Here is a 22,781-nt window from a genome sequence, read left to right on the forward strand (position 1 = left end):
GGAAGACGGAATAAGCATATTGCCTTCTGTTTCTTCAACCGAATGCAACTTTAAGTCCTAAATAGAATGCATGAATCAGCTATCTGAGGCCTTTGAAAATTAAATGTTGCAGGCAGCTTGGGAAAGTAGATCAGAATTCGAAGTTCGACCAAATTGGCAGTGATTTGACTATTTTCTTTATCTTTTAGTATAGCATGGCCTGGGATCAACACTAGGCTGTAAAATGAAAGTACACACTGGGTGGGAAACAAAAAGAGTTCCAAGAGAAGCCCTCTTTTTGATCTGAGGAGCAAGACAGATAGGTCCCTATAGGTTGAGGGAGAAGCAGAAATCCCGGATTTTTACCTCTTCTCTCCAGCCCCTGTCACCAGGCAATGCCATGGTAGCAGTGATGGTAGCACAGCAATGGCAGTGGGAACAAGGCAGGTTCTTAAAACTCTGATGAAGAAAAATCCTTCTATCTGGTGCAAGTAGCTGTGATCCCAAGAGGGTGGGGGAAATCCCTGTTCCTTTTGTTCTTTGTTGTCTACCACTTGGCCCTAGACATGCACACTTGCAGGAAATGCACAGCAGAACATGAAAACAGCTTTAAACCTCCAACTTTTTCACCAAAAGGAGCTGGAAGTTAAAGAGACTGTAGAGAAGAAGGAGATTAAAAGGGTGAGTCCCTAAAGTTAGTGTTTAAACTCCTGTGCTCACATGTACATGAATGGATCTAACTCTAAATGGTATACCAAAGGCTTTGAAAGCATAGCCACATGGCAGACTACTGTCTAGTCCCCAGACTGTTCACTGGATGGCACACACACATAAACCTGATCCCAAAACCAACAAAGCAAACACTTGGAAAACTGAGCTGATATTAAAACCACAGGCAACAGAAGTCATTTCTGTATATGGTTTCTACATTCCACTTTAAAGCGGTAAAATATTCATTCTAAGGTCACTGAAAAATGTTAAGTGTGCATACTGAAACCCTAGGGCAACAGTTAAGAACATCATACTAAGACACAGAGCCCCAAATTTAAAAAATTAAAAAGGAATAAGAAAAATTAAAATAATACAAAAGAAAGCATTAAAGGAGAATAAGAGAAATAAAAACATAGGGAACAGACATAATACAAATAACAAAATGGTAGATCTAAAACAAAACACTTAAAACAAATTACGTTAAATGAAAATGGCTTAAAGCACCCCAATTAAAAGACAGAGTTCATCAGTATGGATGTAAAAACAATAACAACAAACTAACAAGGTGTTATATATAAGGTACATTATACCACAAATATAATGTAGTTAGATTGAAAGCAAAAAGATGGCCACAAAGTTAGGGCCAATTCACTTTTGACAAGGGTATCAGGTCCATTCAATGGGGTCTCTTCAACAAATATTACTGAAAAAATTGGATTTCCACCTGCAAAAGAATGAAGACTTTCTGCACCTCACACCATACAAAAGTTAACTCAAAAAGGATCAATAACCTAAATATAAATCCTAAAATTATAAAATTCTTAGCAGAACATATCGGGAGAAATCTTCATCACCTTGGATTTGGTAATGGATTCTTAGATATAACACCAAAAGCATGAGAAACAAAAGAAATTTTAAAAAGATAAATTGGGCTTCATCCAAATTAAAAACTTTTGTGTAGAAAATATTATCAAGAAAATGAAAAGACAACCTACCAAACGGGAAAGGTTGTTGCAAATCATGTATCCTATAAAGATCTAATATCCAAACTTGAGAGAAAACTACAACTTAACAATAAAGAGGCAAACAACCCAATTTTAAAAATGTGGAGAGGACTTGCAGAGACATTTCTTCAAAGATTTACAAATGGCTAACAAGCATATAAAAAGTTGCTCAAGATCATCAGCCATTAGAGAAATGCAAATCAAAACTAAAATGAGACAAAACGTTGTACAAGTGATTAATCACTGAGTACTCTTAAAAGTGATTAAAATCGCAAATTTTATGTCGATCACAATTTTTTTTTATAAGACCTAGGATAGAATAGAGAGAGTGAGGCAGGAGCAGCTGATGCAGCTGATGGCGAGAAGGAGAAGGTCTCTCGCAGGTTGGAGAAGGCATCGAACAAGAGGCCTGAGTGCAGCACAAGTGAAGTGCTCACACAGGACTTACTACATAGCATTTACTACTTGCCCCAACTTCCTGAAAAGATTCCTGGGTTGACCATCGCCAAGAGTAAAGGACGTGACAGCAGCAAGAGAAGAAAGGAGGAGATGAAGAAGAAAGGACAGCAACAAACAGCTCAGGGGGAAAAAAAGACATGATGGGAGCCCTCGATGTCCCAGTCTGGTAAAGAAAAGGAGCAAGCCCGGAGAGCAAGGAAAAGTCAAGTCTGTCAGTTCACATCACAAATGAAGGAGAGATGCACTGTTCCTGGAAGTACTGCAATACCAGGTCCATGCGTGGAGTGGACTGAGCAAGCTCCTATTCCATCTCCCTGCTCCAAAAATCCATTTAGTATATCATCCTCGGATAGAGGACATATCAGATATTAAACTGATAAGAACAGATACTACACTTGATCTTAGCCAAAAGGCCGGGAAGCAATTGATCACAATATATATTTTTTTTAATTTAAAATTTTAATTCAACAAGTTTAACATACATGAATTCATGTTTGCAGTAAAGATGTCATATGGGAGTGTACAAAACAGAAAAGCCAAATTCCTTCTTACCAACCATTCTCCCCTTTTACTTCCTTGCCCAGAAGTAACACAGCAAAGAGGCTTGGGAAAATCTTGTAACGTTCAAGACCTCTGTTATTTAAAAATACAAATGGTAACACAGCATGTTATGCATGGTTAAAGCATTTTGTTTTTCTACTTAGTATGCTTTAAAGCTCATTCCATGTTTATGGCACTGCAGCAGGACCTCATTCTTTCTGTTACTTTTTAATTTTAGGACCTCATTCTATCTGTTACTTTTTAATTTTATTTTATCCTCATTCTTCTTAACAGTTGCATACTATTCCGAAGTAGGGAGGTGCTGTAATTTACTGAACCACCCTCTATCACTGGTTATCATGTATGCTTGTGTGTGCGTGCCTGTGCCCACAGGTTTACGTGTCTGTACGTGCCCCAGTTGCTTTGAAAAACCTTCTCCAGCCCTCACTATCTGGGAACCAGCTGCAGCCGATGGGGGGAAGGGGGTCTCACTTACTGAATAGGAGTTATTCAAATCTACTCACACAAACAAAGTGGAATAAATCCATAGTATTACATTTAAAGAAAGGAAATATACAAATTAAATTTTGCTGTTTTACAAAAAGATACATGAAATAACATTCCTAATGATGATAAAAAACAAAACAAAACAAACCTTCTCCAGGCATTTCCTCCTTTCTCTGTTTTTTGTCAATTTAATTAAATTCAGTGGTGCCAGTTTAAAGTTTTCTGAAAAATACTTTTATCAGAGCAGATACTAAATCTGTAAATTTAGTAAGAGGACAGCTCATATACCATCATCTACACCTTAAAAAGCCTCACATTTGCACCTACTTCCGTGTCTGGTACATGGTTGACACTTAATCAATGTTTACTGAATATACATTGCAACTAACTAGACGCAAGAGGTGTACAGTGAAAGTGTTCATAACCTAAAGTTCCTAAAGTCACAAATTAGGTTTTAAATTGGTTAGTGAATCGAGATGTACTTTGATCCCAAGTCTTGTATCTTATATCTAAAAACTAAGAAATATTTCATTAAATGTTTCTTAGTCTGGGAGAGTTGCAAGGTGAACGACAATTCTTACTTTACTACTAAAATCTTCTCAAGGAACTCTGAAATGAAGGGAGAAAGAAAATGTAATGAAGACCAAATAGTAACTGGAAAGATTAAAGGAAGAATTTACTGGCACATCTGCCTTCATCCAGGTTTAACAGAATTATGTTAAATGCATTTTAATTTAAAAATATACCAAATATACCTCACCTTTTGTCCATTCTCTACCACAGATTTCACCGTTGATGTGCAGTTGAATAAGCAAAGAAGCACATCTTTACTCTGTCTTGGAATGGAAACACTTCTCCCAGGCAGCAGGAACACAGCAGTTCTGGCCCTGAAAGTCAGGTGATGTACCACTGGCCTTGGAAATGAGCATATGCAGGGGAAGGTAAGGGTGTGGTGGATCCCCAGACCACTGTATGAAATGGAAGAGTGGTTGTGCAGTTCCAGAAACAAATGACAAAGTCAGGAGTAGATGACTTTTAGGGGAAGAAGGACTAGAGTGCATATGAATGAATTTATGAGGGTCAGTTGAAAGCAATGATGTCTCTGAATTTCCACAAGAATGCTGACATTTCGATCTTACACTGCATTAGCAAAGAACCAGGCTTAATTAATAGTTATATGTAACTCAGTCTATGAATACTCCTAAGCTAACAGATGACCCTTCTTCGTTCAACAAATATTCACTGAGCACATAGGGCCAGGCCTTGTGCTTGGCACTGGGGGTATAACTGAATAAAAATAGCTATGATTGCCATGGAAATTTACTTCTCACAGAGAACCATAAACAAGCCATCGACTGAGGAGTTTCCCCCTGGGTTTCCTATTTCTGAGGCTGGATGGGGACCTCTCGGATTCTGGTCAACATCCCACTGACCTGCCTCCTGACCCTACTGCCTCAGGTTCCAGAAATTAATAGTCACAGTGTTGTACCTATTGTAAATGGCTAGAAAATGGCCCTCTAGGCATTTTTTCCCTTGCCTACAGCCCATCCTTGGGCATCATTCGCGAATGAGACTTCCAGGCAGCCAGAAGGAAGGGCAGGACTTCTCTGTCTGTGGACAGAACACTCTGTGGGACCCCTCGGTACACGCCCCACTGTGCTGCCTCAGCACTATAGTCTTTACTAAGTCAAACAGCTAGTTCAGGACCAGAAAAGAATCTGACCTTTAAAATAGGAAATAAAAAAAAAAAAATCCCTGGATGGTAGCAAGTTTTACCAAATGAGTATCTAATATTTTTTTGATTGGTATAGATTATACAACTCCAAGCTTATGAATATATATATATATTCACATATATTCCCAAAGAGCCAAAGTTCAGGGAAAGACAACAAAAATGCCTTTTTCTTTGTATACAGGACTCTTACAAGTCTTTTGTGTAGAAGAGGATGTCTGAGATGGAAGCCATGCTTCTTTCACAGAACATGCCTGGTTTTCGTCAAAAGGCGACCTCAGGCCTTCTCTTCTGGTGTCTGTCCCCCAAATTCCTTTGAACCCTGTTTCTGATGCTGGAGACAGAGGCTGTCTAGCTTCTGCATATCTTCTCTGAGACCATTTCTAAGATCTTCATTGTCTCTCAGAAAGTCCCTCATCGTTTTCAGTCTATTTGAGATCTCTTCAGGCAACATCTCTTGTTCTTCTGCTTGAAGATACACCTCTTGAAGTTTTTCTTTCAGCAATTCCATTTCTATTTCATTCACTTGGCTCTCGCTCAGGTAAATGCCTGCTTCAACTTCACACCCGTCTCGCTGATCTTCCTCAGGGAGATGAACGGCCCAGTCAGATGTCAACAGTTGTTCTATTCTGGAGTATACTGTCACCATCTCTGGGATATTCCTGAACTCATTCAGAAAATGTTGGCTCTTCATCTGAAAATTTCGAAGCCACACAGAAGACACTTTCATCTCTGAAGAGTGCATGATTTCATTACGACATTTAATCACCTGTGTGACCTTCTTTCGATCAACCAGGAAGTGATCGCAGGAGTTAATGAGACTTAAAAGGGCAACAGCATCACACTCCTCGGGTCCTCTTTTGTCTGCCAGTCCTCGGGGCATGAAGGCCTTGGCCACCTCCCAAGCGTCAACTGGCCAGAGGCCCGGGCGACAGTTTCCCCAGTGGACGTCTCCGGTGGGTGTGATGTTTCAATATCTCCCGTTTCCACTCTGCACACACCTGACACTGGGGCTGAAACTGACGGGGACGCGGGCTGCACTGCGAGCCGCCGCTGCAGGCGGTACGAGGGCCCAAGCTGGGGGCGGAGGCGAGCAGGCCGCGGTGGAAGGCGAGCACCTCGCGGCTGATGAAGCCCTGCAGGCAGCCGCGCAGCAGCAGCAGACAGTGGCCTGCCTTCACCCAGTTCTTGTACTCGGCGCAGTTGAGGCGCGCGGCCAGCTCTGATAGCACCATGTCCCCTGATCACAATATTTTTAAAAAGAGGATGAGAAAAGATACACCATGCAAATTTTTTTATCAATTCTTTACAAACTTACCCCAAAAACAGACAAGGAAGGAAAATTTCCTAATAAATTCTATGAGACCAGTATTACCCTGACCAAAACAAGATAAAGATACTACAAGAAAATTACAGACTAATATCTTTTATGAATATAGACACCAAAATCCTCTACAAAATACTAGCAAACAGAATATGACAATACATAAAAAGGATTATTCACCAGGACAAAAGTGGTTTTTATCCTAGAAATGAAAGGTGGTTTTAACACCTGAAAATCAATAAATCTAATATGCCATTCTAATAGAAGAAAGGACAAAAATCTTATGATTACATCAACAGACACAGAAAAAAGTTGACGAGATTCAACAACATAACAAAAACATTCAATAAACTAAGAATAAAAGGGAACCTCATCAACTTGATAAAGGACATCTAAGAAAAAATAAAGCTAAACTCATACTAGATAGTGAAATTGCATGCTTTCTTCCTAAGGCCAGGAACAAGACAAGGATATCCTCTCTCACCACTTCTTTACAACACTGAACTGGTAGTTCTAGCTAGAAGAATTTGGCAAGAAAATGAAATAAATGCATGCAGTCTAAAAAAGAAGAAATAAAACTTCTATTTGTATATGATATGATCTTATATACAGAAAATCATAAAGAACCCATTAAAAGCTATTAAAACCAATAAGTGAGTTCAGCAAGGTTGCAGGATACAAAACAATAAGCAAAAATCAATTATATTTCTACACACTTGTTGTAAACAATCTGAAAAAAAATTTAGAAAATGATTCCACTTAAAATAGCATCAAAAATAATAAAATAATTAGCAATAAATTAACCAAAAGTATGAAACCCATACTTTGAAAACTACAAAATATCATTGAAAGAAAAAAAACTTACATAAATGGAAAGATAATCCATGTTCATGCATTAGAAGAGTTAACATTATTAAGGTGGCAATATATTCCCTAGGCTGGTTTACAGATCCAGCACAATACCTACCAAACTTCCAGCCGGCTTTTTTGCAAAAATTGACAAGTTGTAAAAGGCACATACCGTACAGGTTGAATGTACATGTTTGGGGATGGATAGAGGTGATGATAGCTCTATCCATTGGGATTATAAGTAATAGTGCTGTATTGTAGGTGACTTTCATTGAAAAGCGTCGTTGAGTCCTGTATGTCACCTATTAACATTTCAAATTTAAACATGTTCTTGCATGAACTACTATGAATGTACAAAAGTGGTACAAAAAGTTAATAATTGAGTGATAAGTGGGAAAAATTTACCTACTGCAAGATACAGACTATAATTATCAGTAATATCCTATTATTATTTCATCAACTGTAATAGATGTACCACACCAATACTAGGGATCAATAATGGGGCGGATAAGGGATATGGGGTGTTTTGGGGTTTTCTTTTTTTTTATCTGAAACTTTTCTTTCTGGTGCATGAAAATGGTCTAAAATTCAGTAAGATGATGGTTGCACAACTAAGTGATGATATTGTGAGATTAAATTGTGATATTAAATCAACATGCTCATGATTTAAGTCCATGAAATATCCTCAAAGCAACAGATAGGTCAGTGCTTGCTTGACCAGACAACTGGGCACCATCACCTGTCCAAGTTGACACATGAACCTGACTATCATGGAGAGTGTAAAAGGTATCTTATTGTAGTTTTGATTTGCATTTTCTGATGCCAATGATGTTGATAATATTTTCATGTGGTTACTATCCATTTGCATATATTCTTTGGAAAAATGCCTATTTACATCCTTTGCTTACTTTAAAAATGGGTTATTTTCTTTTTATCGATGAACTGAAAGAGTTCTTTATATTGTTTCGGTACAAATTCCTTGTAAAATATTTGTGATACAAACTTTTCTCACATTTCTTTAGTTGTCTTTTTACTTTCTCTATGGTATCTTTTGAGGCACATGAATTTTTAATTTTGATGATATTCTATGTATCTAATTTTCTTGTTGATGATTGTGCTTTTTGTGTCATAACTTTTGCCTAATTCAAATTCATGAAGATTTATCTAAATGTTTTAGTTATTCGATTTAGGTCTTTGATCCATTCTGAGTTAATTTTTTGTGAGGTAAGGGTCTACCTTCATTCTTTTTGAATGTTGCTATCCAACTGTTCTGGCATCATTTGTTGAAAAGACTGTTCTTTTCCTATTGAACAGAATTGGCAACATGGACAGTCGGTTCTATTCCATTGATTTACATGCCTGTCACTGTGTACCTAGTACCACATTGTAAAAATTACTGTAGCTTTGTAGTGTTTTTAAGGTTGGGAAGTGTGACTGCTTTAATTTTGTTCCTCTTTTCAAAATAGTATTGACTATTCTTGGTCCCTTAAGTTTTTATATGAATTTTATGATTAACTTTTCAATTTTTTTGAATCTGCAGATTTTATTGAGATTTAGTCACATAACCACATATTCCATCCAAAGAATATAATAAATATAACAAATAAATTTCATATATGAAAATATATGTCCCCACACTTGCGTGAGACACTTATATAAATCTCGTATTTACAGATATCTCCTGTTGGTTCTGTTTCTCTAGAGAACCCGAATACATCCCCTAAAATGGCTATATTGAGGGTGGTGCGATGGTGGTTCAGTGGCAGAATTCTCGCCTGCCATGCTAGAGACCCAGGTTCAATTCCCAGTGCCTGCTCACGAAAAATAAAAGGCTATATTGAAAAAGACAGGTCACATGTTTCCAGTCTTGCTGTTCTGCTAATAGTTGAGCAGCTCATAAGAACATCCGAAATGTCCATGCTGTCCAAGCTGTATGAAGAGAACAGTGACCTGCAGATGGATATGATACCTAGTGAGAATGATCTTCTGTAGATGGAAAATAGAAGAAAATAGGACAGTGAGAGTAGAGTTAGAGGAAGAGGAAAAAGTATCTGAAGACTGTTGAAACCTCTTTTCAAGAATGTTCTGAAGAAGATGGCAGTTTAGTAAGACGCGCGGATCTTAGTTTCTCCTCCAGGACAGCTACTAAGGGAGTAGAAACGATACAAAACAGCTCCCAAAGCCACGACAGAGATAAAAAAGACAGCGTACCCCATCCTGGAACAGCTGGCTGGCTGAGAGAACCCGCTCTGGTGAGATCGCCGAGGGGCGTGGGCTACACCGGGCGGGCGGAAAGCGGCCGGAGTCACTCCCTTCCCCCTTCCCGGGCCGGCTGGGAGAATTGGACAGGCGGTCCCCTCAAACCGCGGCGGCTGGCGCCCACACCACGCGCGGCCCCCCGGACCAACTGAGAGAATTGGATCGGAAATCCCCAAGCCGCGGAGAACGGTGACGGGGGGGGCCCCTTCCAAACCCATGACTCCCTGGGAACGTGCACTCTCCCGGGCGGGCCGCTGTGGCTGGTGCCCTCCCGCCACGCTTGGCGCCCCGGGCCAACTAGGAAATTCGGAAAGGCGCTTTCCCGGGCTGCGGCGGCCAGCGACCCTCCCCGCGTTCGGACCCCGGGCCAGCTGGCACTCTTCCAAGCCACTTCGGCTAGCGAACCTCCCGGACAGCGAGAGTTTTCCAAAGTTAAAGGACCCACAGCACCTTTTACTGGTGGGACCCGCAAACAAACGTGTGCCACGAGTGCCACCTACTGGGCAGATAAGAAAAAGAGAACCCAGATATTTCACAGAAAAATCTTCCAAACTTTTGGATCCAATACCCAGGGAAATCTGTCTAAGTGCGCAGACACCAGCAGAAGATAACGGATCACGCTCAAAAAATTGAAAATATGGCCCAGGCAAAGGAACAAACCAATAGTTCAAATGAGATACAGGAGCTGAGACAACTAACGCTGAATATACGAACAGAAATGGAAAACCTCTTCAAAAACGAAATTGATAAATTGAGGGAGGACATGAAGAAGACATGGGCTGAACATAAAGAAGAAATAGAAAAACTGAAAAAACAAATCACAGAACTTATGGAAGTGAAGGACAAAGTAGAAAAGATGGAAAAAACAATGGATACCTACAATGACAGATTCAAACAGACAGAAGATAGAATAGTGATTTGGAGGATGGAACATCTGAATTCCAAAAACTAACAGAAACTATCGGGAAAAGAATGGAAAAATTTGAACAGGGTATCAAGGAACTCAAGGACAATATGAACCGCAAAAATATACATGTTGTGGGTGTCCCAGAAGGAGAAGAGAAGGGAAAAGGAGGAGAAAAACTAATGGAAGAAATTATCACTGAAAATTTCCCAACTCTTATGAAAGACCTAAAATTACAGACCCAAGAAGTGCAGCGCACCCCAAAGAGATTAGACCCAAATAGGCATTCTCCAAGACACTTACTAGTTAGAATGTCAGAGGTCAAAGAGAAAGAGAGGATCTTGAAAGGAGCAAGAGAAAAACAATCCATCACATACAAGGGAAACCCATTAAGACTATGTGTAGATTTCTCAGCAGAAACCATGGAGGCTAGAAGAGAGTGGGATGATATATTTAAATTCCTAAAAGAGAAAAACTGCCAACCAAAACTCCTATATCCAGCAAAATTGTCCTTCAAAAATGAGGGAGAAATTAAAACATTCTCAGACAAAAAGTCACTGAGAGAATTTGTGACTAAGAGACCAGCTCTGCAAGAAATACTAAAGGGAGCACTAGAGTCAGAAAAGAAAAGACAGAAGAGAGAGGTATGGAGAAGAGTGTAGAAAGAACGAAAGTCAGATATGATATCTATAATACAAAAGGCAAAATGGTACAGGAAAATATTATCCAAACAGTAATAACACTTAATGTTAATGGACTGAATTCCCCAATCAAAAGACATAGATTGGCAGAATGGATTAAAAAACAGGATCCTTCTATATGCTGTCTACAGGAAACACATCTTAGACCCAAAGATAAACATAGGTTGAAAGTGAAAGGTTGGGAAAAGATATTTCATGCAAATAACAACCAGAAAATAGCAGGAGTGGCTATACTAATATCCAACAAGTTAGACTTCAAATGTAAAACAGTTAAAAGAGACAAAGAAGGACACTATATACTAATAAAAGGAACAATTAAACAAGAAGACATAACAATCATAAATATTTACGCACCGAACCAGAATGCCCCAAAATACGTGAGGAATACACTGCAAACACTGAAAAGGGAAATAGACACAAATACCATAAGAGTTGGAGACTTCAATTCCCCACTCTCATCAATGGACAGAACATCTAGACAGAGGATCAATAAAGAAATAGAGAATCTGAATATTACTATAAATGAGCTAGACTTAACAGACATTTATAGGACATTACATCCCACAACAGCAGGATACACCTTTCTCTCAAGTGCTCATGGATCATTCTCAAAGACAGACCATATGCTGGGTCACAAAGCAAGTCTTAACAAATTTAAAAAGATTGAAATCATACACAACACTTTCTCGGATCATAAAGGAATGAAGTTGGAAATCAATAATAGGCATAGTGCCAGAAAATTCACAAATACGTGGAGGCTCAACAATACACTCTTAAACAACGAGTGGGTCAAAGAAGAAATTGCAAGAGAAATTAGTAAATACCTCGAGGCAAATGAAAATGAAAACACAACATATCAAAACTTATGGGATGCAGCAAAGGCAGTGCTAAGAGGGAAATTTATTGCCCTAAATGCCTATATCAGAAAAGAAGAAAAGGCAAAAATGCAGGAATTAACTGTTCACTTGGAAGAACTGGAGAAAGAACAGCAAACAAATCCCAAAGCAAGCAAAAGGAAAGAAATAACAAAGATCAGAGCAGAAATAAATGAAATTGAAAACATGAAAACAATAGAGAAAATCAGTAAGACCAGAAGTTGGTTCTATGAGAAAATCAATAAGATTGATGGGTCCTTATCAAGATTGACAAAAAGAAGAACAGAGAGGATGCAAATAAATAAGATCAGAAATGGAAGAGGAGACATAACTACTGACCTCACAGAAATAAAGGAGGTAATAACAGGATACTATGAACAACTTTACGCTAATAAATACAACAATTTAGATGAAATGGACGGGTTCCTGGAAAGACATGAACAACCAACTTTGACTCAAGAAGAAATAGATGACCTCAACAAAACAATCACAAGTAAAGAAATTGAATCAGTCATTCAAAAGCTTCCTAAAAAGAAAAGTCCAGGACCAGATGGCTTCACATGTGAATTCTACCAAACATTCCAGAAAGAATTAGTACCAACTCTCCTCAAACTCCTCAAAAAAATCGAAGTGGAGGGAAAGCTACCTAATTCATTCTATGAAGCCAACATCACCCTCATATCAAAACCAGGCAAAGATATTACAAAAAAAGAAAACTACAGACCAATCTCTCTAATGAATATAGATGCAAAAATCCTCAATAAAATTCTAGCAAATCGTATCCAACAACACATTAAAAGAATTATACATCACGACCAAGTAGGATTCATCCCAGGTATGCAAGGATGGTTCAACATAAGAAAATCAATTAATGTAATACACCATATCAACAAATCAAAGCAGAAGAATCACATGATCATCTCAATTGATGCAGAGAAGGCACTTGACAAGATTCAACATCCTTTCCTGTTGAAAACACTTCAAAAGATAGGAATACAAGGGAACTTCCTTAAAATGATAGAGGGAATATATGAAAAACCCACAGCTAATATCATCCTCAATGGGGAAAAATTGAAAACTTTCCCTCTAAGATCAGGAACAAGACAAGGATGTCCACTATCACCACTATTATCCAACATTGTGTTGGAGGTTCTAGCCAGAGCAATTAGACAAGAAAAAGAAATATAAGGCATCAAAATTGGAAAGGAAGAAGTAAAACTATCACTGTTTGCAGATGATATGATAGTATACGTCGAAAACCCGGAAAAATCCACAACAAAACTACTAGAGCTAATAAATGAGTACAGCAAAGTAGCAGGTTACAAGATCAACATTCAAAAATCTGTAGCATTTCTATACACTAGTAATGAACAAGCTGAGGGGGAAATCAAGAAACGAATCCCATTTACAATTGCAACTAAAAGAATAAAATACCTAGGAATAAATTTAACTAAAGAGACAAAAAACCTATATAAAGAAAACTACAAAAAACTGTTAAAAGAAATCACAGAAGACCTAAATAGATGGAAGGGCATACCGTGTTCATGGATTGGAAGACTAAATATAGTTAAGATGTCAATCCTACCTAAATTGATTTACAGATTCAATGCAATACCAATCAAAATCCCAACAACTTATTTTTCAGAAATAGAAAAACCAATAAGCAAATTTATCTGGAAGGGTAGGGTGCCCCGAATTGCTAAAAACATCTTGAGGAAAAAAAACGAAGCTGGAGGTCTCGCGCTGCCTGACTTTAAGGCATATTATGAAGCCACAGTGGTCAAAACAGCATGGTATTGGCATAAAGATAGATATATCGACCAATGGAATTGAATAGAGTGCTCAGATATAGACCCTCTCATCTATGGACATTTGATCTTTGATAAGGCAGTCAAGCCAACTCACCTGGGACAGAACAGTCTCTTCAATAAATGGTGCCTAGAGAACTGGATATCCATATGCAAAAGAATGAAAGAAGACCCATGCCTCACACCCTATACAAAAGTTAACTCAAAATGGATCAAAGATCTAAACATTAGGTCTAAGACCATAAAACAGTTAGAGGAAAATGTTGGGAGATATCTCATGAATCTTACAACTGGAGGCGGTTTTATGGACCTTAAACCTAAAGCAAGAACACTGAAGACGGAAATAAATAAATGGGAGCTCCTCAAAATTAAACACTTTTGTGCATCAGAAACTTCATCAAGAAAGTAGAAAGACAGCCTACACAATGGGAGACAATATTTGGAAATGACATATCAGATAAAGGTCTAGTATCCAGAATTTATAAAGAGATTGTTCAACTCAACAACAAAAAGACAGCCAACCCAATTACAAAATGGGAAAAAGACTTGAACAGACACCTCTCAGAAGAGGAAATGCAAATGGCCAAAAGGCACATGAAGAGATGCTCAATGTCCCTGGTCATTAGAGAAATGCAAATCAAAAGCACAATGAGATATCATCTCACACCCACCAGAATGGCCATTATCAACAAAACAGAAAATGACAAGTGCTGGAGAGGATGCGGAGAAAGAGGCACACTTATCCACTGTTGGTGGGAATGTCAAATGGTGTAACCACTATGGAAGGCAGTTTGGCGGTTCCTCAAAAAGCTGAATATAGAATTGCCATATGACCCAGCAATACCATTGCTGGGAATATACTCAAAGGACTTAAGGGCAAAGACACAAACGGACATTTGCACACCAATGTTTATAGCAGCGTTATTTACAATTGCAAAGAGATGGAAACAGCCAAAATGTCCATCAACAGACGAGTGGCTAAACAAACTGTGGTATATACATACGATGGAATATTATGCAGCTTTAAGACAGGATAAACTTATGAAGCATGTAATAACATGGATGGACCTAGAGAACATTATGCTGAGTGAGTCTAGCCAAAAACTAAAGGACAAATACTGTATGGTCCCACTGATGTGATGGACATTCGAGAATAAATTTGGAATATGTCATTGGTAACAGAGTCCAGCAGGAGGTAGAAACAGGGTAAGACAATGGGCAATTGGAGCTGAAGGGATATAGACTGTGCAACAGGACTAGATACAAAAACTCAAAAATGGACAGCACAATAATACCTAATTGTAAAGTAATCATGTTAAAACACTGAATGAAGCTGCATCTGAGCTATAGGTTTTCGTTTTGTTTTGTTTTGTTTTTACCATTATTACTTTTATTTTTTTCTCTATATTAACATTCTATATCTTTTTCGGTTGTGTTGCTAGTTCTTCTAAACCGATGCAAATGTACTAAGAAACGATGATCATGCATCTATATGATGATGTTAAGAATTACTGATTGCATATGTAGAATGGTATGATTTCTAAATGTTGGATTAATTTCTTTTTTTTCCGTTAATTAAAAAAAAAAAAGAGAAGGGGTAATTGAAGCTGAAGGGATACAAACTGTGCAACAGGACTGGATATAAAAACTCAGAAATGGACAGCACAATACTACCTATTGTAATGCAATTATGTTAAAACATTGAATGAAGCTGTATGTGAGGTATAGGTTTTTTCTTCTCTCTATTATCATTTTAATTCTTATTCTGTTGTCTTTTTATTTCTTTTTCTAAATCGATGCAAATGTACTAATAAATGATGAATATGCAACTATGTGATGATATTAAGAATTACTGATTGTACATGTAGAATGGAATGATTTCTAAATGTTTTGTTAATTTTTTTTAATTAAAAAAAAAAATGAATGTACTGAAATAAGACAATAAGGATAGCAGCGGCCAAGATGGCGGCTTAGCAATGTGCACGATTTAGTTCATCCTCCAGAAGAGCTACTAAATAACCAAAAAAACAATACAGAACAGCTCCTGGGGCCATGTCAGTGACTGGACACACAGCACACCCCAGTCTGGACCAGGTGGACTGGCTGTAAGCCCCCCCAGAACCGTGAGTTCCCCAAGCTGTGGAGGCTGGTGCCCCTCCCCCACAGGCTGCTTCCCAGAGGGGAAGGGAAAGAGACTTTACCAGCAGCAGGGGCTGAGCCTGACCAAATGCTAATTGTGGAATTAATTACAAATTCTGACAACTAAAAACAGGTCCCCAGCTCAGGTAAACCTAGTCAAAGCAGATGCTCTAGTTTGCTAGCTGCTGGAATGTAATATACCAGAAACAGAATGGTTTTTAAAAAGGGGAATTTAATGAGTTGCTAGTTTATAGTTCTAAGGCCAAGAAAATGCCCCAATTAAAACAAGTCTATAGAAATGTCCAATCGAAGGCATCCAGGGAAAGATACCTTGGTTCAAGAAGGCCGTTGAAGTTCACGGTTTCTTTCTCAAGTGAGACAGCACATGGCAAACACAGTCAGGGCTTCTCTCTCAGCTGGAAGGGCACATGGTGAATACGGTGTCATCTGCTAGCTTTCTGTCCTGGCTTCTTATTTCATGAAGCTCCCCGGGAGGCGTTTTCCTTCTTCATCTCCAAAGGTCACTGGCTGGTGGACTCTCTGCTTCATGGTGCTGTAGCATTCTCTGCTCTCTCTGAATCTCATTCTCCAAAATATTTCCTCTTTTATAGGACTCCACTAAATGAATCAAGACCCACCCAAATGGGTGAAGACATGTCGTCACCTAATCCAATTTAACAACCACTCTTGACTAAATCACATCATCCAGGGAGATGATCTCATTACAGTTTTAAACATACAGTATTGAATAGAGATTATTCTACCTTTATGAAATGGGATTTATATTAAAACATGGCTTTTCTTAGGGGGCATATATCCTTTCAAACCAGCACAGTGGAGGTCGCTCATTTTTGCCCCGGTGACAAGGGGGCGGTGCTGATGGAAAAAGAAAAAAAAAAAGAAACAGAGGTTTCTGTGCTGTGTTTCTACAAAGGCTTGACTGCCTTTGGAAATAGTAGCAGGACTTCTCAGGCTGCAACTGCCCCAGGCATAGGCAGAAACAAGCTCATTTGAGGGCTTATCTGGAGCCTGTGCCTTCCCCCGGGGAGGGGTGAAGCCCAACTTAGGTGGATTCCCTCCCTTAAGGAATTCAGACACCAGGGCTTGGTAATTTAAAGCCATTAAAACCAGCCTAAGGCAGGTCACAGTGGTTCAGTGCCAGAGACCCAGGTTCAATTCCCGGTGACTGCACATGCAAAAAAAAAAAACAAAAAAAACACCAGCCTACAACCTCTCCTCTATCTCCACCACACCCCCAGCAGGGAGAGTCTGCCAAAGTTAAAGGTACTGCATCATCTTATGCTGGTGGGACCTGCAGGCAGACAAGCACCACACACTGGGCAGGATAAGAAAAAACAGAGTCCAGAGACTTCACAGGAAAGTCTTTTAACCTGCTGGGTCTCACCCTCAGGGAAAACTGATGCAGGTGACTCTTTCCTCTGACAGGAGGCCAGTTTGGTCTGGGAAAATCTGGCTGGGGTCTATAATACCTAAGTAGACCCTCCTGAGGGTGGCAGGGGCGGGGGGCGGGAAAGGCACCATACAGGCAGGGTAAGAAACAAGGAAACAAGAAGTGAAAAATTCTCCTCTGTTAAACAAAACCTAAGCTAGGGTTCCAGAAAAACCTGAACTGAATGTCAAAGAACAGACGGACAACAAATTCATCCAGCAAGAAAACCCTAGGTAAAAGAAGTGAAAGCAATCTCCAGAATAAACTAATTAAGATAATTAAATGCCTAGATGCCAGCAGAAAATAACAAATCACACTAGGAAAATTGAAGATGTGGCCCAGTCAAAGGAACAAACTAACAAGTCAAATGAGATACAAGAGCTGAAACAATTAATTCAGAATGTACAAACAGACATGGAAAACCTCATCAAAAATCAAATCAGTGAATTGAGGGAGGATATAAAGAAGGCAAGGAATGAACAAAAAAGAAGAAATCAAAAGCCTGAAAGAACAAATGCAGAACTTATGGGAATGAAAGACACAGCAGAGCAGATGAAAAAAACAATGGAAACCTACGATGTCAGATTTCGAGAGGCAGAAGATAGGATTAGTGAACTGGAGGACAGACCACCTGAAATCCAACAAGAAAAAGAAAATATAGGGAAAAAATGGAAAAATATGAACAGGGACTAAAGGAATTGAATGACAATATGAAGTGCACGAATATACGTTTTGTGGGTGTCCCAGTAGGAGAAGAGAAGTGAAAAGGAGGAGAAAAACTAATGGAGGAAATTATCACTGAAAATTTCCCAACCCTTATGAAAGATTTAAAATTACAGATCCAAGAAGTGCAGCGTACCCCAGAGAGAATAGATCCAAATAGACGTACTCCAAGACACTTATTAATCAGAATGTCAGAGGTCAAAGAGAAAGAGAGAATCTTGGAAACAGCAAGAGAAAAGCAATCTATCACATACAAGGGAAACCCAATAAGACTATGTGTAGATTTCTTAGCAGAAACCATGGAGGCAGGAAGACAGTGGGATGATATATTTAAATTACTAAAAGAGAAAAACCGCCAACCAAGAATGCTATATCCAGCGAAACTGTCCTTCAAAAACGAGGGAGAAATTAAAACATTTTCAGACAAAAAATCACTGACAGAATTTGTGACCAAGAGGCCAGCTCTGCAAGAAATACTAAAGGGAGCACTAGAGACAGATACAAAAAGACAGCAGAGAGAGGTGTGGAGAAGAGTGTAGAAAGGAAGACTATGAATAAAGGTAAAAAGAAGGAAAATTAAGATATGACATATAGAATCCAAAAGGCAAAATGGTAGAAGAAAGTACTACCCATACAGTAATAACACTAAGTGTTAATGGATTAAACTCCCCAATCAAAAGACACAAACTGGCAGAATGGATTAAAAAACAGGACCCATCTATATGCTGTCTACAGGAAACACATCTTAGACCCAAGGATAAACATAGGTTGAAAGTGAAAGGTTGGGAAAAGAATGTACTGAAATACCTATGCCTTTGACTTTGTTATTGATCCTAGATTATAATCCTTGCATGGGGGAAATCTTCCCCATTTGCTTCACAGTAAGGAATGGTTTTGCAAAAATAAATCAAGACCCTGATCAGGTTATGATTAAGATAATTCAGAATACAGGGGTAAGGAAGACAATGTCTATATTTTGGAATCTCATCTACTCTCTGAGACCAAAGGAAGAAGGTTTATTTTGTCCAAACCTAAATTTTCTGTAGCACATAATCTAACTCAACCTGTCTGGATAGATTATTTAAACAATTCAAACACAGGGAGCCCAGAATAAGAATGAGGGCCATTAAACCTGTATAGCTTAATATAATGCCTAGATACATCCCAGAGTACATTGAGCAGATAATCAAAAAGTATTGGCAAAAACAAAAAAAAAAGTATTGGCAAAGTCCCTTGAGGGATGGGAGAAAAAATATGGAACTATTAAACTTTACCACTGGGGAAACCCCGAATACTGTGTCAAACATCAAGGACACCCTAAATCAATAAGCCAAGCCCTTGATCTTGAGGCTTGCTCTTATGAAGCTTATGTATGTAGCAGAGATTCTTAGCCTACCTATAGGCATGCCTAAGAATTACTTTTGGAGAATCTCTTCTGTTGCTTAGATGTGGCATTTCTCTCTCTAAGCTCAACTCTGCAAGTGAAACCACTGTCCTCCCCCCTACATGGGAAACAACATACAGGGGTAAAAGTCTCCCTAGTGGCATGGGAGATGACTTCCAGGGATGAGTCTGGCCCTGGCACCATGGTATCAACAATGCCATCCTACCAAAAGGGGGAAAAGAAATGGAGAAAATAAGGTATCAGTGGTTGAGAGAGTTCAAATAGAGTCGAGAGGCTTCTCTGGAGGTCACTCTTAGGCAAGCTTCAGCCAGACATTGCTACTTACCATAACTTGCCAAACCCCAACAAAACCATTCCAGTCAATCCTAAAGAACACCTGGGGACTTATAGAAGTGTCTACAAAGGTTCCATACACTAGGGTAACTTTTCAGACACCTACAACCTCCAGATGGGTCCCTAGACCAGATAAGTCCTGAAATACAGAAAACATCAACAAATTCTATCCCCCTATTCCATATTATCAACAGCCCCTTCCAATATGTAAAAATTAAAATGGGCACAGTCCAAATACCCCTAAAGAGCGGGAGAAAGATCAAGGTGATGGTGGAGTTATACAGAGAAGGCAGAGTTTAATAAACGCGTATGATTGCCGAGTCATTATATTGATTCTTCTTTTCATCTCCAGTATCTTAGAGCACCTAGAAATAAAAACCTAAAATGGTAGAATTGTAACACATACCAAACTCTGAAATCTGTTCTACAACTAATTTTTGTGATGTATTTTGAAATATATTACTTTTTTGTATATATGTTATTTTCACAAAATAAAAAAAAAGAATTGTGTTTTGTAAGATCTTTTTTGGTAATTTAAACATGTAAAGTACACAGGAAGTGTTTTTGTTAAGGAAAAAGAGAGTGCTTTTCCCCTAAAGTAAAATACCTGATTGCTGCAGGATGAGAAACAGGAATGCATAGGACAATATGGATGGATATAGAAAGTTGTAAAAGTCTTGCTGGAAGTGAATTTTACTGTTTGTGGTTAAGGCTGGTTAAGATTTTATAGTTTTATAACATTTTTAATAGTTTTCTTATCAGACGTATCTTCATACAAACAAGAATTCACTTTTCATTTTGGTAAAATGACAACATTATTTTGGATCTTTGCTCTTAGTGAGAAGCTATAAAAGGTTTTTTAACTATCTGAGTAATCTGCCTAGATGACAAAGATCCTATGCCTTATCAGACCAAAATACTTATTGATATATAAAAAATAAAAATAATAAGACCCAGACAAAATGCCAACAAAGAGCCCAGTGGTATTAACTGTATATTGAGGGGGGGTTGTGTGGAATAAAACAAAGCATCTTAGGACACAAGTTGTCTTTGAGTTAGCTGGAAGCCTATTGAAAAAACTCTGAAAATTCTAACTTTGTGATCTATTCAAGGTATAGTTATCAAAGGCTTAGTATCCCAACAGATGAACAAACCCAAAAAGAAATATATATCTCATAAGCTATATCTTAAAATGTGTTTCCAAGAACATGTGAAATGTTGTTTATACATGAATTTTGATTTCTAAAGCTACTATGATCTATAATTCAAGAGAATACATTGTCATGACCATTTTAAAAATTAAGACCAATTAAAAATTAAGATGCCTTTAACAATATTTCAAATGTAAACATTAAAATGTATGTGGAAGTATGAAGAAAAACTATTTCTAATACCCTTAGGTATTAGGGAAATTTTGTTTGGCTCCCTCTCTAAGTTTCATTTAACTTGACAGGCAAAAGATTAGTTGAACTTCATATTATAAGCACTGTTAGTGAAAACTGTTAGTAAAGGAGAGCTATACATCTTGAACTAAAAAAAAAAAAGACTATGAACAATTTTGCCATCAACCTTCAAAGGTTTTAAACCTGCCCAGAAATCTACTTCAGAATCCTATTTTTCCCTCTGTCTCCTCCTCTAATTAAACTTATTTGTTATGCAACATCATTCAAGATAAAAACATTTCTTTTTCTCTCTCAAAAAAAGGAAAGACAATAAATGCTGATGAAGATGTGGCATTTTGGAACCTTTGGAACCTTTGGAACCTTTGGAACCTTCATATATTGCTGGTGCAGACACTGTGGAAAACAGTCTGGCAAGTCCTCAAAACATTAAATATAGAGTTACCTTATCAACCAGCCAGTCTACTCATAGATAGACATATACCCCAGAGAGCTGAAAACATTTCTCTATACAAAAACTTATATACAGACGTTTACAACATTATTTACGAAAGCCAAAGAGTAGAATTAAATTCAATTTCCATCAATTGATGAGAGAACAATAAAATGTGGTATACCTATACAATGGGACATTATTCAGCAATAAAAATATGAAGTAATGATATCTACTACAACCTGGATAAACCTTGAGTACGTTATGCTAAATGAATTAAGCCAGTTACAAAGACTACATGCTGTATGATTCCATTTATATGAAATGTCCACAACAGGCAAATCCATAGGGGAAAAGTATATTAGCAATTCCATCGGACTGAGGGGTTGGGTGAAAACTGGGGAATGTTTATGAATATAGGGTTTCTTTTTGGATCATGAAAATGTTCTAAAACTGATTGTCTGAAGGTTACACAATTCTGTAAATATATTCGAAACCACTGAACTTTAATAGGTGAATTTTATGGTATATGAATTAGACCTCAATAAAGTTATTATGATCTAAGAAGTAAAAGAAATCAAGTCCAGCAATATAAAAAAGTAAAGTAACAACATGGCCAAAGGAGGTCTATCCTAGGAAAGCAAAACTGGTACAGTATTTGAAAATCAATCTACGTGATCCACCACACTGACAAACTAAAGAAAAACCACATGATGCAGAAACATTGTTTGACAGTATCCTAAATTCATTCTTAATTTTAAAACAAAAGCCAACTAAGTATAGAATAGCAACTCCTTGAACTAATAAGGAATTTATAAAAACAAACAAAAGAAAAACCTCATGGCTAATAACATACTTAATGGTTAAAGACTAAAATACCTTCCCTAAGACTGGAAACAAGGTAAGAAGGTGTCTACTCTTGCCAATTCATTGAAAATCATAGTCAAAGTTATAGTCAGTGTAAAAGGCAAGAAAAATAAATAAAAGCCTTGCAGATTGGAAAAGAAGCAAAAGAATTCTACCTATTTACAGACAAATATGATTGTTTATGTAGATAATACCAAAAAAGCCACACACACAAAAACTAGAGTAAGTTAGCAGGTTACAAAATATATATAAGGAAAATACACAAAAATGAATCATATTTCTATATATTAGCAACGAATAGCTGGAAATTGAAATTCAAAAACTAAATCATTTATAATAGTTCCAAAAAATATGAAATACTTACATATGACTCTAACAA

At 37.9% G+C, this 22,781-nt stretch overlaps 1 protein-coding gene, 1 non-coding gene and 1 pseudogene across 4 annotated transcripts in view; all 3 read right to left on the reverse strand.

Moving 5' to 3' along the window:
* The window catches only part of TBC1D12 (TBC1 domain family member 12), a 213,578-nt gene that overhangs the window by 129,457 nt on the left and 61,340 nt on the right, over positions 1-22,781 (reverse strand). The gene's annotated exons all lie outside the window — the stretch shown is intronic.
* LOC143653972 (uncharacterized protein CXorf38 pseudogene) lies at positions 1,181-6,266 on the reverse strand (annotated as a pseudogene).
* On the reverse strand, positions 2,388-2,578 carry LOC143654698 (U2 spliceosomal RNA). The gene has a single exon (XR_013161893.1). It is a non-coding gene; the product is annotated as a U2 spliceosomal RNA (small nuclear RNA).

This window comes from Tamandua tetradactyla, chromosome 13, assembly GCF_023851605.1.
Source record: "Tamandua tetradactyla isolate mTamTet1 chromosome 13, mTamTet1.pri, whole genome shotgun sequence".
In the NCBI taxonomy this organism is placed as follows: domain Eukaryota; kingdom Metazoa; phylum Chordata; class Mammalia; order Pilosa; family Myrmecophagidae; genus Tamandua; species Tamandua tetradactyla.